The 18,129-nt window shown below is 41.2% G+C and overlaps 1 long non-coding RNA gene across 1 annotated transcript; it reads right to left on the bottom strand.

Moving 5' to 3' along the window:
• Window positions 1-17,236: 17,236 nt before the first annotated feature.
• Window positions 17,237-17,753, bottom strand: LOC142390402 (uncharacterized). Its single transcript, XR_012770461.1, has 3 exons — window positions 17,718-17,753; window positions 17,539-17,627; window positions 17,237-17,431 (listed from the first exon to the last, which is right to left on the bottom strand). It is a non-coding gene; the product is annotated as an uncharacterized LOC142390402 (long non-coding RNA).
• Window positions 17,754-18,129: the final 376 nt, after the last annotated feature.

The raw sequence follows: 18,129 nt of genomic DNA, 5'->3' as shown, positions 1-18,129 counted from the left end.
AGGGTTCTGTGCTTGGACCGATTCTTTTCATATTATACATGCTTCCATAAGGTAACATGGAATTACACAGCATGGTATACATTTCTATTGCTATGCTAATGATATTCAGCTATACTTGTCTATGAAACCAAATTAAACCAGTATATTGGTTAAACTACAAGCATGTCTTAAAGACATAAAGACTCAGAACTTTCTGCTTCTAAATTCAGACAAAACTGAAGTCGTTATCTTTGGACCTGAGCGCTTCAGGGAGCAATTGTCTAGCTACATAGTTACTCTAGATGGTATTTCCTCGGCTTCTCGTTCTACAGTGAGGAACCTTGGAGTTAGTTTTGACCAGAAATCATAATTTGACGCACCTATAAAACAAGTTTCTAGGACTGCCTTCTTTTACCTTTGTAATATTGTTAAAATCAGGAACATCTTGTCTCAGAGTGATACAGAAAAACTGCTCCATGCATTTTTTACTCCAAGATTGGACTACTGTAATTCTTTATTATTGGGCTGTCCCACAAATTCTCTGAAAAGCCTCCAGCTGATCCAAAATGCTGCAGCCAGAGTTCTGATGAGAAGTAACAGCAGAGATCATATTTCTCCAGTTTTATGAAAATCATCAACAAAATGTACCTATGTTGCCCGTTTTTTTATCATCAATCTGACCAATAGACTTTTATTAAAGTCTTTAGTCTAATCTAAGAAGTAGAGCCAGTGTTTGCCTCTTGAACCCAAAATTAGCTTGTTCCACAGGAGAGGGGCCTGATAGCTGAAGGCTCCGCTTCTCACTTTACTCCTGGAAACTCCTGGGATTACAAGCAAGCCAGCATTTTGAGAATGAAGCCCAGTTTTAGGAAAATATAGGACTATAAGGTCCTTCAGATATGATGGAGAATAGTTGTTAAGGAGAAGGATTTCAAAATTGATTCTGAATTTTACAGGTAGCCAGTGAAGAGATAACTGGGAGATATATGGTATCCCTTACTGGTTCCTGTCAGTACTCTAACTGCTGCATTTTGAATTAGCTAAAGATTGTGAGTGTGTCAGAGGCTGACAGAGGGGGGTGACAGAGCCTTCCATCCTGAAATAATAAGTTTGCGCCCCAGCATCAGTGCCACCTGAAGCCACTCTGCAACGTGGGGTGGGAGGTCATCAAGTTGGGCTGGGTCTCCTAGAATATAAAACCTCTGGGGAAAGGGCATATCCTATCCTGTAATCTTTGTAACAATACTATGAATCTCAAACCAGAAGTCTTGTGTTTTTGACAGCTCCACAGCATATGAGTCAAGGTGCCTTCCCCATTCTGGCATCTCCAGCAGTCTGGGTTCTGTTTTAACTTGACTCTATATAGCTTAGAGGGGGTCCAATAGACTCTGTTCAGGATCTTGAATTGGACAAGCCTAGTTCTGAGTTCCCTGGACACCTCCTTCATGTTTTGTAAGATCCTACTCTACTCCCTGTCTGTGAATGAAGCATTGAGTTCTCCTCCCAGGTCAATTTAAGGCAGGAAGCACCCTTATCTGAGCATTTCAAAACCATTGAGTAATACACTGAAGCTTCATGCCCTCTACCAAAAAACCTTCATTATTTGTGTAAGGAAGCTTACAGTGGGGGGGGATGTTGAAAGAGACCCAAACATGTGCAGCAACAGGTGTCTGAGTTGTAGCTACCTCCAAAACTGATTCTGGGGTAGGTGGAATTGTGTCCTGATATCAGAAAAGGATTTAAGTGTGTCCCCGACATATAGATCTCCAAGGGTCAGGATTCCCCTGTCGACCCATGACTTCCAGAGAAAGGGTTATTTCCCTATGCAGAGTCTAGGGTTGGTCCATATGGAAGCAGCAGTGTGGAGGTTTGCATCAAAATTGAATATGAAGGCCATTCTTTTCCTAACCCACTGTAAGTGTGAAATAATAGGGTGACTCTGTGCCGCTAATGAAAGCTTAGTGGCGATATAATGCATAGAAGGGAGTGGATTACATAGAAGGCTTTCCAGGCCGAACCACGGGGGTGCTCTCTCAGGAGGGAGTGCCCAGTACATCAAGTGTCTCAGGCTGAATGCATAATGATAAAAAAGCAAATTCGGGATCCCCAGTCCACCTTGATCCACTGGCCTCTGTAATTGTTTCAAGTTTAATCTGGGTTGTTTATTGTTCCATAGAAATTTATTGCATAGTCCACTAAACTGCTTAAAATATTTTTTTTTTTTTTTTTTTTTTGGGGGGGGGGGGGGGGGGGGTCTTCATTGGCAGTACCTGTAATAGATAATTAAATTTGGGGGTGAAGTTCGTAAATGCAAGCACAAATTTAAATTTGTTAAGACTTTGAATATTCAATCATCTACAGCCAGTAAGCCATTGATATTTGGGCCCTCAGGCAGAACTACATTAAAAAACAGACATGATTTGGTCTTGGAAATCACTGCATGGGCTCTGGAACACTTCCAGAAAATCTTTGTTCATGAATACAGTTCATTGTGCCATCCACAAATGCAGTTTACAGAAGCCCTATGCTGCAGCAAAGGTTGTTACCAAACAAGGGTCACAAGATCTAACAAGATCATATTTTTTCAATTTCAGCTTCACCTCAATAGCTGTTTTGTGAAATGCAAAATTAAAAGCTTAAACTTTCTTTTTTGATAAATAATAGAGATAGGGATGATTAAGGTGACCTTGAATCATCACCTAATTATGCTGCTTTAGTCCTCACCTGCTGGGGAATCTCCCATAATGCACTGAGTACCACCTCTCCACTCTTCTCTCCCTCTCCATTTGAATATCCTTATTGCATGCTAATAACTTTGTCTTTCCTATATTTTGTACTCCCTGTACTTTTTCTAACTATTTTCTTTCTTGAGGTTCTCTCACTCTAGTCTAGCCAGTCGGTGCAGCCCTGCCTGTATGTAGTTATCGTAGAAATTTTTCTCTCTTTAGGTCTTGCAAAATATTCCATAATACACAGAACCTCACTCACAAAACACTAAACCCCTTTAAGTCAAGCCTAGTAAATTCTGGACCTGTGAAAGGACCACGCCTTGTCTTGCTTAGGCAGTTCACCTCATACACTCAATTACTTTTTTTCTGTTGTTACTTAAAATAATACATCAAAGATCTGTAAATGAAAGGATTTGTTTATTTATTTTTAAAGCAATTATTAAAGGGATTTAGGCACACACGGTGAGAAACACTACACTCTCTGTTAAGACCATCAATACACTGTTATGTCTAAATATAGCAAATAGTTGTATTATTAAGAGTATTAAGATTTAGAATGTTCACATTCATTAAACCTACAAATACTTGAATGGGCCTAAATATTGTAGTTTACTTACTGTAAATATGCTGTAACAACATGTAGTTACATACATATAGAACTTCTTCAAACTACAATAAAATGTGTTAAAAAGGTAGTCTTGGTTAGGAAAAGGCCTACTCTCCCTAAATGAAACATTTGTGCAATTTATATGGTGAAGATATTGCAAAGACACCCTTTGCATTTCATGCACTGCTCTCACAATAAACCTTAATTCGTCTAAAAACTAGTTTTCCAAATCCAACAGCATTTATGGGTGAGCTAATGGAATTGCAATTAATTTGCAAAATGTTTAGGGCTGGAATCAACTATTCATTCAAATTCAGCACATTTAACCATAATGTAATTGAAGTGGTGCCATACACTCATGGGTCATGGACTTGTATGAATCTGTCTCAGGCTAAATATACACGAACATAGGTCGTTTTTTCCTCCTCTGTTCCTGAAAGAAAAAAAGAAAAGCCGTATCAAACCCAAATTCCCCAGTGACACAGAACTGCATATATGTAGATAGGAGGTAGCAATACTTGCCTTATTATGGTCCAAACTACTTTTACTGACAATAGGATAATCACTGGCCCCTTGGACAGCACAGACCGGTGATCTTATCATAGTTGTCTTTCCCTCAAGATGCATGTAAAGCAGCTCCCTTAAATCACTTTATTCTTAAAATTGATCAAACAACTATAGAACCAATCAGTCTTGTCAAAAACCAGCATTACTGTTTAACTTGTTTCCACAGGTGATTCACTTATCAAAGCACTGGTTGTTCCTCGTGTGTACTCAGCCTCTTACAACTCCAGACGAAGAGGTGTAACAGTTCAGATAATCAGAAGAGTTAATTTCACTCTAAACAACACAGTTTTAGATCCAGAGGGGAGTTTTATAATAGTTAACTTATCTATCCAAAATATGAATTTATGCATTGCTAATATATATGGCCCAAATGTTGATGACCCTTTTCACTCCTTTTTCACTTCACTCTCTGATCACTCAGATAACACACTCATCATAGAAGGGGACTTTAACATGGTATCTGACTCAGGAGTGGACAGGCGCAGTACCACATGGAATCAGTGGAAATGGCTACAGCACCCTTGGCTAAGTGCCGCTGAGGTTCTCCCCCTCGTAAAGTGCTGGCGAGCAGCTTGTGGTTACTACAGGCTACCTTAAGTTAATTTAAAGTTAGCATAACGCCACATTGGTCCGTGCTGGGAATCGTCATTGACAATGGAGACATAAAAGGCAGCAATGGAAGATGACTCAGAGCAAGAGGGGAGCCACCAAAGAAATGGTACAGGAAGGAGAGCTACCATTATCAATGCTTACAATGTGGACAGTCCAAGAGTAAAAGCAGTGGTCATACCCAAATGAAGGGAAAGTGGTACTGTCCAGCATCTGGACAGTCCAGCACAGAATGGAAGGACATGCTTGGCAAGCAGTGATAGTTGCTCTTTATAACTGTATAGTTGTATAACTTCATAGTTGAATAATTTCACAGTTGTATAGTTTAATAACTGTATAGTTTAATATTCATAGTTTAATATTTTCATAGTTGGATAGTTTCACAGTTAAATAATTTCATAGTTGGATAGTTTAAAAGTTGTTGAAAAGTTTTATAGTTGTTGCCATATATGTTGTCATAATTATCTATTAAAGCGATACTCCGGAGTAGATTCAACCTGGGGTCATTTGAACCGTGATATCCAGCCAAGTAGACCACCCGCAGTTTTTTCGATATTGGCTGAACATCAGCTGAGTTACTGAGTTATCCCGAATAGCTTCGTACAAGGGTTAATGGATCCTGGCAGTATCTCCAAAATTACCACACTAAAATCACATGCCATGACACCAAACTTCTACAGTAGTACAAGGCTGCTCAATTTCTCCATTGATAAAATAATTTCACAACTCTACAACATAAAAAATCATAAAAAAAACATGTAGAATATAGTATATACTTTGTTGTCTACAGTAGTAGATCAACCCTCATCTTACTTTGAAGCTCCCAGCTCCCAGAAGTGACGTCGACGCAGCTTTAGCTACAGAGAAGCTATCAGGCTTGTGTTGATAATAATAAACTCCTGGACTATTTTCAAACTTCCAAATGCATCGTTTTGTGAGTACAGACCATATTTGTACTACTGTAGAAGTTTGGTGTCATGGCATGTGATTTTAGTGTGGTCATTTTGGAGATACGGACCAGGATCCATTAACCCTTGTACGAAGCTATTCGGGATAACTCAGTAACTCAGCTGATGTTCAGCCAATATCGAAAAAACTGCGGGTGGGCTACTTGGCTGGATATCACGGTTCAAATGACCCCAGGTTGAATCTACTCCGGAGTATCGCTTTAATGCAACATTTTGTGATGTGAAATAAATAATTTGTGACAAGAGGTCAAAAGTTAAGTTTATCATATTCAAATGAAAGTTTTATTAATCTGGTAACGTAAAAAAATGCTTCCTTTTCTCCGTTTTTCCCTTTCTTTCCCCCACCCAAGCAGTCAATTTTGCCCCATCTTTGTCTGAGTGGTTAAGGCGATGGTCTTGGAATCCTGCAGAAAAACGCTTGTCCCGTGTTTTGCTTTGCACTTGAATTAATGTTGAAATGTAAACAGAAATATTGTGTGTGTAAAGACAGAGCGGATTAATACTCTGAAAACTGGGTAGGCCTACATGCAAACTGATTAGAGTTCAGGCTTGCTGAGGTGTTGTCTGTGACACTCTTTTAAAAAAACAAACTAAAAAAAAACTAAACTACAGATCTTAACATTGGCTGTTAAAAACCTGGAGGAATGAAGCTTCAGGTTTATATGAGATATTTATATTCAGGTTTGTGACAGAGGAACTACGTAACATTTGAATAAATGATGATGCTGCCTACTGGTAAGGAGGTGATGTGGAGTGGAGTTACTTAGTTTATATATATATATGTATATATATAAAAAATCAGTCAACCAAATGAAACATGCTATGCATCTGTCCAAAAAAAAAAAACAGAGGCAGACATAGGGCTTTTTTGTTTGTTTTTATGAGACTAAATGAAGACTGTTGCCTGAAAGCTCTTTCATAAATGATGACTAATTTTTCCTTTCAAAAAATTCTGGATGTCATTATGTAAACCAAGTCTGTTTAGCTAATGACACAGTATGATGACAAATGGTTGTGCCGTCTCCACAATTTCACAACACTTTAACAAGGTATGGTCCTTTTTCCTGTCATCCCTAAATAATCATAGTAAACAGGTAATGATTCAAAAGCTAAAAGGAGACATGACACTTACATGTGCCTGGTCAAACAGATATGAGTTACAAGGTGGAACAGTAAACAGAATTTACAAGGAATGCCACAGCCTGGAGTCTCTGGCTTAGAAAAAGTCATTTTGTAATTAATCTCTTCTCCACCTCTTTCGTGCTTAATGGTTAAAGCTATAATGTGTAATATTTCACGGACAATGAATGTCTCCATGTCACGGAAACGGAAAATGCGAAGCTGATGATTTGTCCTTCTACAAATCCCGTAGTTTTAAAATGGCGGAGCAACATGGAGACATTCATTGGGGTGTAACACTCTTATGTACATTCGTATGCTGAATATAAAGAATATAAGAACACTGCACTTTTGTGATGGAGGTAATTAATAACGATTGAGGTAATACTTGTGAATGATAAGACTCAAATTTGTTAATAGACAATGTGAAATATTACACATTGTGGCTTTAAGTCTGAAATAAACCTTTGTGCAATAAACAATCATTTCAGTTCTTTTAGTGTACCAGAGTTCATTCCCATTTCCCCTCAAGGTCACTAGCCACAACTAGTCATTGCAGAAATATGTCCAGTCTCATTGTCACGGCGATGGGGTTTTCCCCATGTTTTTAGTTTTATGTTTTATCATGTTTTAGGTTGTCATGTCTTGGTTTTTGAGTTCATGTTTTGTTTTAGTCTTGCCAATGTTTTTCCCCTCACTTCCCATGCCAGGTTATTAGTTTCACTCACGTCACCTGTTTTTCATTGTCCCCAGCTGCACTCATTCACCAATCACTCCCAGTTTAGTATTTAGTTCGCAGTGTCCCCTTTCATTTTGATTTCACATTCTAGTTTTGTCGTCCGGCTCAGCCGCGCTTTTTGTTAAACCTTGTTTTTTTAAATAAACCAAGTTTTGCTTTACACCTCTGGAGTCCGTGTCCTGCCAACCCAACCCGTGACACTCATAGGTTAAATTCAATTCAGCTTTATTAATATAGCGCCGAATGCAATCTCAAGGCATTTCAATAATACAGTCCAATTCAAGCCAATTGGAGTTCAATTAATTGTAATCATAATCCAATTAATTCAATTCAAAATGAGTCCAATTCATATAGAGCCAATTTAAAAACAATTTCCTAGCTAAGGAAACCAACAGATTGTACCGAAACTTGTCTTCAGTCCAATCTCCCGTCCTGAGCGTGCCTGAGGCGACTGTGGATAGAAATGACTCCCATTTAACAGGAAGAAACCTCTGGTAGAACCAGACTCGGGAAGGGTGGCCATCTGCCTCGACCAGCTGGGGTTTGAGAAGACAGAAAAGAGGGGACAACAAAGACCATAACACCATTAAAAGGATAACTGAAGGGTGTTCCACAAACGTAGCTAAAGAAAGCCAGGCTGTATCAGGAAAGCATTGCTTAAACTAACGCCATCTCCCAATTAAGTCATTCCACGAAGACATTTTAGCTGTATCTTAGCGAGGCTAATTCAATCAAGGCTTACATAGTGGACTGTGTAAGCGGACCATCCACTCCATACACAAGTGGATGGTGGAAAACGGAGATGGCAGAAAAGGAGAGCAAGACAAGAGCTGTTGTTTTTTTTCCAGCAGCTGAACAAATAATGCTTATGGAGCTGTATGAGGATTTTAAAAGTGTCATCACCAGAAATGGTAATACAGCTGCGATCAATAAAGCGAAGAAACGGCATGGCTAACAACTGCCGACAGACTAAATGCATAAGTTATGAAAGTTTCATACCATTGTCAATTGTTACACATTTATTTCACCGTCCTCATGTATTTATGCTCTCCTCTTTGTGTTATCATTTGTTTACATAAAGCATACTGAATTGTCTCTGTATGAGATGTACAGCACAAATATACTGGCCCTGCTCAGTTTATTAATAACCCAATAATCGACACGCATCATCACACTTTGTGACCATATTATCGTGAGTGTGTGACCCACATATTCATTTTTCACTGTTACATCTCAACAGGAGCAATCTTAACAGCCAAAAGCGTACCTGGCAGCAAGTGAAAGTAAAGTACAGGAACATATTTCAGAGTGGTAAGTAGCCTTTGAAGAAATGTGTTTGTCCAATAAAGAGAGCACCAAACTAGATATGGAATACAAAAAACTGAAAATAAAAAAGATCACGCTAGAGATGATAAAACTGGAGAGGGATGTTAGTATAAATTCAGATAAAGGAGAAGGTCGTGGTGCGAACTGTATTTAATTCTGTTTTCTCTCCACAGCTTGAGAAACATCTAATAATTAAACAATTCAACACAACTTGAACTCAAACTTCAATTCAATTAATTTTTATTTATATAGCGCCAAATAGAACAAATGTCATCTCAAGGCACTTAGATAATAAAGTCCAATTCAAGCCAATTGGAATTAAATTAATTGTAATCATAATTATTCATAAAATAATCCAATTCGTTCATATAGAGCCAATTCAAAAACAATTTCCTAGCTAAGGAAACCAACAGATTGCACTGAAACTTTGTTTTCGGTCCAATCTCCCGTCCTGAGCGTGCCTGAGGCGACTGTGGAGAGAAACGACTCCCTTTTAACAGGAAGAAACCTCTGGCAGAACCAGACTCATTGTACGGTTCATGCAAAGTTTTAGAAATTTGTTTAAACATTTATATTCACACTGGGGTGCCATGACCTAAACGTGTTGAAAGTTATAAATCATCTCTGTCCATTTAGCCTTCTTACACTTGTTCTGACTTAAACTGCTACTGTGTCAATGCTAGATTATGATTATGAAAAGAAGTTCTAACTCAAAGGTCACAACAATAAGGATTAAACGGAATTTTTGTGTCCCTGTATAGCAGCCGCGATTCCTTCATGAGTACAACGGAGGCTCAGCCTCCTGTGCGAAATCACGAGAACATGGTTTACCAATGTGTATTATGTAATGCTTTAGCCGACTTTATAACATTGCTATTTCAGATCCAGCTCCATAGAAATGCATGTGCTCAACCTAGAGATGAAATCAAGTCAGTAATAAGGATCCGCGGTTCGCCTAATCTGTGCTTGCGTTTTTTTTTCCCCCTCATGACAACGCCAGCGAGTCGAGTCTCACTGGACTTCAATGGCATGTGTGAATATGCGCTTACTCAATGGCAGAATGCTAAACGATGATTGGTTATTGCCGAGAATATTTTCTGCTTCCGGAGACTCAGCCTCACTGGGAGTGAATGGAGAAATTGCGCGAAGGGCGGGGAGAGGAGACTGAGGCTCCGACTTGTTATTGGGTGACTGTCGTGTCAGTCGTTTTTTTTTCTTCGCAAAAATATAGACAGGCAGCGAGACTCTCGTGTCAGTCCCATGCGGATAATGCGAGCTGAGACATCTAGTCCTGTGAGCAAGTAGAAGCTATTCATTGCGGTATATCCCAGTTTTGTGTAAATATTATTAATATTATCTTTCGTGTTAATAGTGTTGTCACGTGCGTTACCTTTTTGTATTCCCCTCGTTTCGTGTGTGGGGCCATTTGTTGCTCAGGGCCAATGTAGGGTGTGTGTCAAAATTGAATTATTTTCTCGCTTTTTCTTTGTAATCTGGACATATTGTAATTTACCAGCCTCCCCTGTTTGACAGACTGCCAGCCGCCACTGCTGTATAGGTCCCTCACTGTGTCAGGAGAAACTGAGTCCTTTCAGGCACTGGAACCTGCAGGGACTCAAGCAAGAAAAGACTTCAGCCTGAAAAGTTGTCCACAAGACAAAATGTAAAAAATATGAAGTATACTATAAATTTAAGATAGCTCTGCCAGAAGTCAGCCATGGTGCCTGAGAACTTTAAGTAATGAACCTGAATTTAACTTCGCTAAAGGTCATATCTATCTCAGGATATGGCGTGAGGAGGTACGGCCAGCATGCATAGCCTCTGTCCCCAAGCAGGACACCATTGAACTCTCCTGCAGAATAAGAGAAATGTTGGATGGATATACATGTGTTAAGACTTGGCAATTTGATGCAATATGTGCCTTATATGGCTATCTATAACAAAGTATGATGAGCACTTTAAATTCCTTAAGATGACCTCTACACCTGACCTCTCATTAGATTACCAAAATTATGACTATGCTGTATACACCTTACTTCAAAAGTACACTCCTTCGGGTCAGTAAAATTCTTGCGCCTTGTGCAAACCTCTGTGCCAGTGAGGATGCTCTGAAGATCCTAGAATCATGAACTGATCCTGGCCATTTAGCCTCAATGTTGGAAATGAAATGACCTCCATCACAGATCATCTGTATGCTCGGAGGAAAGGAGTCAATGATGAGGTACTTGGTTTCACAGGGCATAAATGTAACATTGCTCAGCATTACTCAAGGACATGCCCCCCCCCCCCCTATTTCTGAAAAACATGAATTGTCCCCCCAATAAAAAATACCCTAAACTATTCAAAATTGAACAACTGTATTTTCAGACTTCACATTTTAGATTCACATCTAAGAAGAAATGATTGAAATGGTGGAACAAATATATTTCTGACTCCACATTTCATCTCTGGTCTCCTCCACTTCAGTGTAAATGAATGGGTAGTTTCTTACACAGACGCTGATGACATCAACAGGCTTTAAAAAAAAAAAAAAATCAACCCCCCATCAATCTTTCTCTCAGCTCTGGAAAGTGGGGGTGGGGGCTGGGGGTTGCCAACCATCCCAAAATGGAATCGTCCTGTATTTAGAAGCAAAAGCACCCGTCCCATATTGAGCTGAAAAGGGATGCACTTTGTCCCGTATTACTGAGAGTCAGAAAATAGTCAGTAAAATGCCAATGGAAAATGAATAACAGGGCGCTCATTATGAAAATTTAACTTCATGAACTTCATGATGTTGTTGAGTCTACTGATCAGATTGATGATTACAAAAAAAGGCAACAGAGTTACATTTTGTTGATGATTTTCATGTTGTTGAGTCTACTGGTCAGAAATATGATTAAAAAAACAAGATAGTTACATTTTGTTATAAGGACAATTTTTACTATAAAACATGACTATCTAAATGATGAGGTCAGATGAGATGGCTCAGGCATCTGGTTAGGATGCCTCTTGGACGCCTCCCTGGTGAGGTGTTCCGGGCCCGTCCCACTGGGAGGAGGCCCCGGGGAAGACCCAGGACACGTTGGAGAGACTATGTTTCTCAGCTGGCCTGGGAACGCCTCGGGGTCCCCCCTGAAGAGCTGGAGGAAGTGGCCGGGGACAGGAACATCTGGGTTTCTCTGCTCAAGCTGCTGCCCCCGCGACCCGATCCCCGGAGAAGAGGAAGATGATGGATGGATGGATATATAAATGAATAGATATGAATTAATTGTCAATTGTAAAAAGTCTTTATCCTTTATTGTATCCATAAGTTGTCCAGATACAGATGAGAAGAGTTTTACAGATACAGAATCTCTTCTTCCAGGGAATCCTGGGAAATGACAGATGAAAACAAACAAGGAATGATTTTATATAAATTTATAAATAAGGTTTTGTTGGGTCAACTGTCTTTTTTTAGAACCGTTTTCCAGCATAACTGCCATTGTCAAAACATAATCAGATAAAAAAGAAGGAAGGTCCCGAGGCAACTCTGCTGTTAAGTCCTTTGTTTTATTTTTTCACATGCACCGACGCGTTTCGACTCACAGGAGTCTTTTTCAAGGTGTAAAGGTGAAAAACATCACAGGTGTGTTTTAAAAGGAAATCAAATAAGGTCATTTGACCAGGACATAGATTGGCTGACCAATAGGGAAGGGGAGAGTGATGAGGGAATACCAAACAGCCTTTTGTTTTGCAAACACCCAACCAAGTGACACACAAACAAAACAATATTGTAAAGACCATAAAGCGAGCAAAAAAAATATATAAATAAAAATAAAACATAAAATAAACATTGCTAAATGGTCTTGCAAATGGACACACCAAGAATGTTTTCCAATGGGATTAGCTCACTGGTGGACTATCTAAGCAAGAAACATCTATCAGAGCATAGACCAGCATTAAAACAATACAGAGCTGTTATCAACAAGTGAAGGCGGCACAGGTTCAAGGCTGGTCAAATGAAAAATACAACACATCAGTATGAAACACCCCTATGTAGGACCAAAGACAGTATTAAAAATGGGCTACAGGAATGGGGAGAAGTCAGTCTCATCATTAAGTCCAGGGAACGTGGTGGCATTTAGTTTAGCTATCCAAAACGTCTCGCGCTGGAGGAGGCGTTTGAGTTGGTCACCTCCCCTTGCGGAGTTGTGCACCACCTCAACAACCAAGGCCTTGAGAGAAGTGGGATTCCGGTGTCCAGCATTTTTGTAATGGGAGGCCATGGGATAGTTGGGGTTGTGTGTCTTAATGGCATAAACATGTTCTGCCAATCTGTCCCTGAGTCTTCGCTTAAGGCCCTGTCACACTGTTGCGTATGAGAGAAGCGTATGAAAATTAATAATATAATTTTCATACGCACGAAAAGTCCTTGAAAATAAAGAATGACTAGCGTATGAGTAGCATATGAACTGTGCATGCCCAGCGTACGTTTCAACGCGCCTATATCAGCAGCCTTTCCACATTGCTCCATTATTGCAGTAGACGACGCGCTATCAACATCTCTCGAGACATTCATCTCGATCATGCCTCCCAAGAAGCAATCGTCGATTGCCCGGGCCCTGGGCCGAGGAAAAGGCAAAAAAACACAAGAATCATTCTCACCCAAACCTGCTGAAATGCCTGATGCACCTGCGGCTGATGAGTTACATGCTTCTGAGCGATCAAGATCCCCAACTCCTCCTCCTGACCGCTCCCGTGAATCGTCGGTTGCCTGCCGCCTCCATCTCCGCCAGACAGGCGGAGATGGAGGCGGCAGACGGGCGGAGGCTATAAATACGCTAGCTGTACGGTACACCTTCATGCCAACATATGGCAATTTATGTCCAGCGTTCTCGACCTATCAGTAACGTACCTATATCGTACCTCTAGCGTATTCAGCGTATGCCTAGCGTATGCTTAGCGTATTAACCATACGCACAAAAGTTTTAAGCATGTTCAAAAATTTATTTCTGCCTCAGCGTATGCCAACGTATGCCAGCGTGCTTGAAACGTATACAACCTATGCCTAACGTTCCCCTGGCGTATGTCAGCGTATACCAGCGTATGAGTGATAATTTTCATACGCAACTCATATGCTTCTCTCATACGCAACAGTGTGACAGGGCCTTTAGTGCGGCCAATATAGAAACAACCTTGATCACATTCCCTACATTCCAGTCTGTAAACAACATATGTAGTATTGCAGTTGGCATAACTCAAACAGTGTAAGGTCTTGGTTCCTGTTACATCTGGGAATGAGTTACTCCTGTCAACGTGATCACAGAGTCTGCAGGAACCACAGCAGAAAGTTCCTGTTGGCCTGGGTAGCCACGTTGTGGGTTTCGGGGGCGGAGGTAAGTGGCTCCTCACCAGGATGTCACGGAGGGTGGGCGCCCTTCTGAAGGCGAAACCAGGGTGTTCTGCAAATGTGGTGGCAAGTGACGGGTCGCTCTATAGGATGCCCCAGTTCCTGTTGATGATCCGTCTGATGGAGTAACCCAAGTGGCCATACTGAGAAGAGAAGAATATTTTAGGAGATTGCTGTTCACAAGGTGTTTTGTTGAGTAAAAGTTGTCTGTCAGAGGATCTGGCTCTTGACTGTGCCTGATTAAATAAACTTTTTTCATAGCCTCTCTGGACAAATCTGTTGACCATGTCACCAGCTTGATAGTTAAATTCCTCATCAGTGTCACAAATCCTTCTAAGCCTCTGGAACTGTCCATATGGAATGTTGGATATGAGACTTCTGGGGTGATAGCTGTCTGCCCTTAGAATTGTATTTCGATCACTGGATTTTCTGTAGATAGATGCATGAATAAGCCCCAGAGAATCAACTGTGATTTTAAGGTCCAGAAAGTTAATTTCGGTCCTGCTGTATTCCAGGCTGAGTTCAATATTGGAGTGGGTGGAATTAAGGTAGTGATGGAAGTCCTTAAGTTGTTGTTCAGATCCAGAGAATAAGAATATTAGATCATCAATGTACCTTCCATACCATATGAGGTGCTCTTTAAATGGATTGGTTTCACTCTGTACATACCTTTCTTCCCAGAGGCCTAAGTAGAGCCCTGCATAGTTGGGGGCGTAGGCTGCTCCCATGGCTGTTCCCTTTACTTGTCTGTAGAGTTGGTCCTGGAATAGAAAGACGTTGTTTTTGAGTGTCCAGTTAGTCAGCTCTACAATAAAGTGAGTGGGTGGAGAGGGGTTGGGCCTTTGTTGCAGGTAGTGGTTTAGGGCTTGTAAGCTATCAACATGGTCAATGTTTGTGTAAAGTGCAGTAATGTCCATAGTGACTAGGAATACATCATCAAGAGGTGGCATTTCTTTCAGTTTTTTAAGCACATGAGTGGTGTCCTGGAGGTAAGCAGGCAATGCACTAGTGAGTGGCTTAATTAAAAAAAATCAATGAATTTAGACGAAGGCTCTTTGATGGTTTCAATGCTGCTGATTATGGGTCTTCCAGGGGGTGAGGTGAGGCTTTTGTGAATTTTGGGGAGCAGCTAAAAAGTAGCAAGTCTGGGATTTTGAGGGACAAGAAAGTCCCGTTCTTTGCTTGTAATCCACATGTTCTCTAGAGCATTGACAACTAAATTGTCCAATTCCCGTTTAATTAGGTCGATGGGATTGGAGGATAGGGGTACATAGTATTGAGTATCATTCAGCTGTCTGAGGGCTTCTTCTTTGTACTGTGTCTTTCCCCAAACAACTGTAGCTCCCCCTTTGTCTGCTCCACGCAACACAATTTCATCATTGTTCTTAAGCCAGTCCATAGCTTGCCTCTCGGCAAATGTTAGATTAGACTGGGGGCTCCCCCTACTGGACATAAACAGTTTTTCCACATCATGGTTGAGTTTCTTTGTGAAGGCATTAAGACATGCACTGCACGAAAAGAGGGATTTGTGTCACTGTGGACGGCAGTGAACATCCGCGAATTTGCCTAATTTTCGGACGCACCTGGGCGCTAGCAGGCAGACAAACTTTAAGTTTGAGCGAGAAAATCGTCGGAAACGAACCCAACTCGCGGCGGGCTCTCACCGCGGGGTGCTAATGGCCCAGCGATTAGCACCCCACTGTGAGAGTGCCTGGACCTCTCACTGGCCTCGCTGGTATTGGACGAAAAAGGCACGTGATTACATAAAAAAGCTCCTGTAAAGCTGTCCGCCCATTGGCCAATAAGGTTAAAGGGATAGTTCGGGATATTTGACATGAATCTGTATGGCATCACCATAACCAGTGTCTTGCATTCAAACTGACTTACCCCCGACAGTGTCCTGTGAGCCGAGTTTTTGTCCAGTGTTGGTCAAGGCGAAAGTAGTCCGGCTTGTTTGCTGGGGTCAAGAAATTAGCGCGTTTTTCTTCCCAAAACAGTACGTGTGCTAAAGAGTGATTTATTTCATCACAAAAACCGAAGCCGGCAAAAGTCACTCCTCGTTATCACTTGGGCCCTATACTGTCTCTCATTGTGTATCAGTGCGCACGTCATTCTGACCGCAAGCTGTGCGCACGAGTCTTTCTGTTCTTTGGCAGTGCTCAACACTTACTCTGCAGACAACTGGCCATCGGGTCCAGCTGGTCTGGGACGCCTCTTCCAGTTGATCTTGGGAACATGGAAAAAAGTTCTCAGACGCCTGCATTCAGGAGTGCAGGGAAGTCACCGTTATTTGTGATGCAGGCAGCAGCTGTCCCGCGGCCGCTGACATCCTCATCTATGGAAAGGTTTTGTATCTGGGGCATAACTAAATCCCACTCGTGGCAGCAGTAACATTCCACCTCTGTCTGCATTACTTCGCACTTCAAACAAGTGCACCAGGATTTGTCGGCCACCCTGGGTATCGCAGCTCCAGCACTGGCTCCAGCTTCTGTTTCCATCACTTCTCTGTCCACCCTCTCTCTTTCTGCCCGATCTAAGTCCATTTGGCGAACTTCCTCCTCAGTATAAACGGGTTCATAAAGATACCCCCTTGGCTCTGAACGGAAGTCAATATGTTCCTCGTCGCTCTCGTTGTCAGACATCTTCCCGAGCAGTAAACAAAGTGAACTCGTGCGCACAGCTCGCGGTCAGAATGACGTGCGCAGTGATACACAATGAGAGACAGTATAGGGCCCAAGTGATAACGAGGAGTGACTTTTGCCAGCTTCGGTTTTTGTGATGAAATAAATCACTCTTTAGCACACGTACTGTTTTGGGAAGAAAAACGCGCTAATTTCTTGACCCCAGCAAACAAGCCGGACTACTTTCGCCTTGACCAACACTGGACAAGAACTCGGCTCACAGGACACTGTCGGGGGTAAGTCAGTTTGAATGCACGACACTGGTTATGGTGATGCCATACAGACTCATGTCAAATATCCCGAACTATCCCTTTAATATATGCATACTTTATATGGGCATATCACTCAGCAATTATGATTAATAATTGTGATTATGATTACTAATATTCCTGGGATGTGTGTGTACTTCATATATTCACGTCATTCTTATAAGCTGCACTATGACTAGGCTAATGCAGGCATGAATGACGTGAATCTATTGAGGAAATGAAAAAGGAAACTTTTTTTTTTTAAAGCGCTTTTATTGCCACACCACACAATGTACATAGCTTACATTGTAATAAGAACCATATTGATAATAAAGAATTGAAAACTATATACACACACTGCTGTAGCCTACAATATACACAATAAGCCTAAACGCCGCCGTTTGGAATCCGCATTCTTCGCATTACTCCGGTCCCTGCAGGGTCTGCGGAGTTGTCAGACGTCCTCATCCTGGATCAGAAGCTGGCTTCTGGGAGCTGTTGGAATAACCAATAAATAATCAAAACATAGTCTATCCATGCACAGCATATTGACAACTTATAAAGTAAGTCATATTGACAGCGTATATGTTCTTACTCTCTTTCACTCTTCTGTGGTGAGACTGTGAGTATTTCGGGTTGGCTTCAAGACGCGCCTGTAGCACAGCACACAGGTCCGTCACGCAGCTAAAAAAAAAAAAACAAGAGGAATGAATAAAATGACCAGTGCTTAAAAGTATCAGTGCCAGAGCCGTGGTAAAAGTCAGCGCCGCTCACCCTCGATAGCGTCTCCGTCTACCTCTCTGAAGTTCGGACTGTTTGACACCGCCTCCTTCAAGCGACTCATTACATCCATATTGTGAGGTGACAGTAGCCTGTAAAAACAATAGGCCTATGGTTAATAAAAAAAAACTGCATTGACGTAACGTAACATCGGGTCCAACTCAACTAGATATTGGGAGAACATTCACTTATTCTTACCCTTGACCTGGAGTATAATGCCACGGTGAGTTATGCAGGCGGCGAACTGCTTCCTATAAATTGAAAACACGAAATTCATTTTTTTTAATAAAGCAACTCACACTGGTTTTCACGTGATGGACACAATTAAGTTGAGTTTAGCCTAAAGCCACAGTAAATAACCTACTCTTACCGCGATTTTCGGATTCTGTATCCGCCTTCTCTTGCG

The sequence above is a fragment of the Odontesthes bonariensis genome, chromosome 10, assembly GCF_027942865.1.
Source record: "Odontesthes bonariensis isolate fOdoBon6 chromosome 10, fOdoBon6.hap1, whole genome shotgun sequence".
In the NCBI taxonomy this organism is placed as follows: Eukaryota; Metazoa; Chordata; class Actinopteri; order Atheriniformes; family Atherinopsidae; genus Odontesthes; species Odontesthes bonariensis.
Note: the sequence above shows the minus strand (reverse complement) of the source record. Positions and strands in the feature narration are given on the sequence as shown.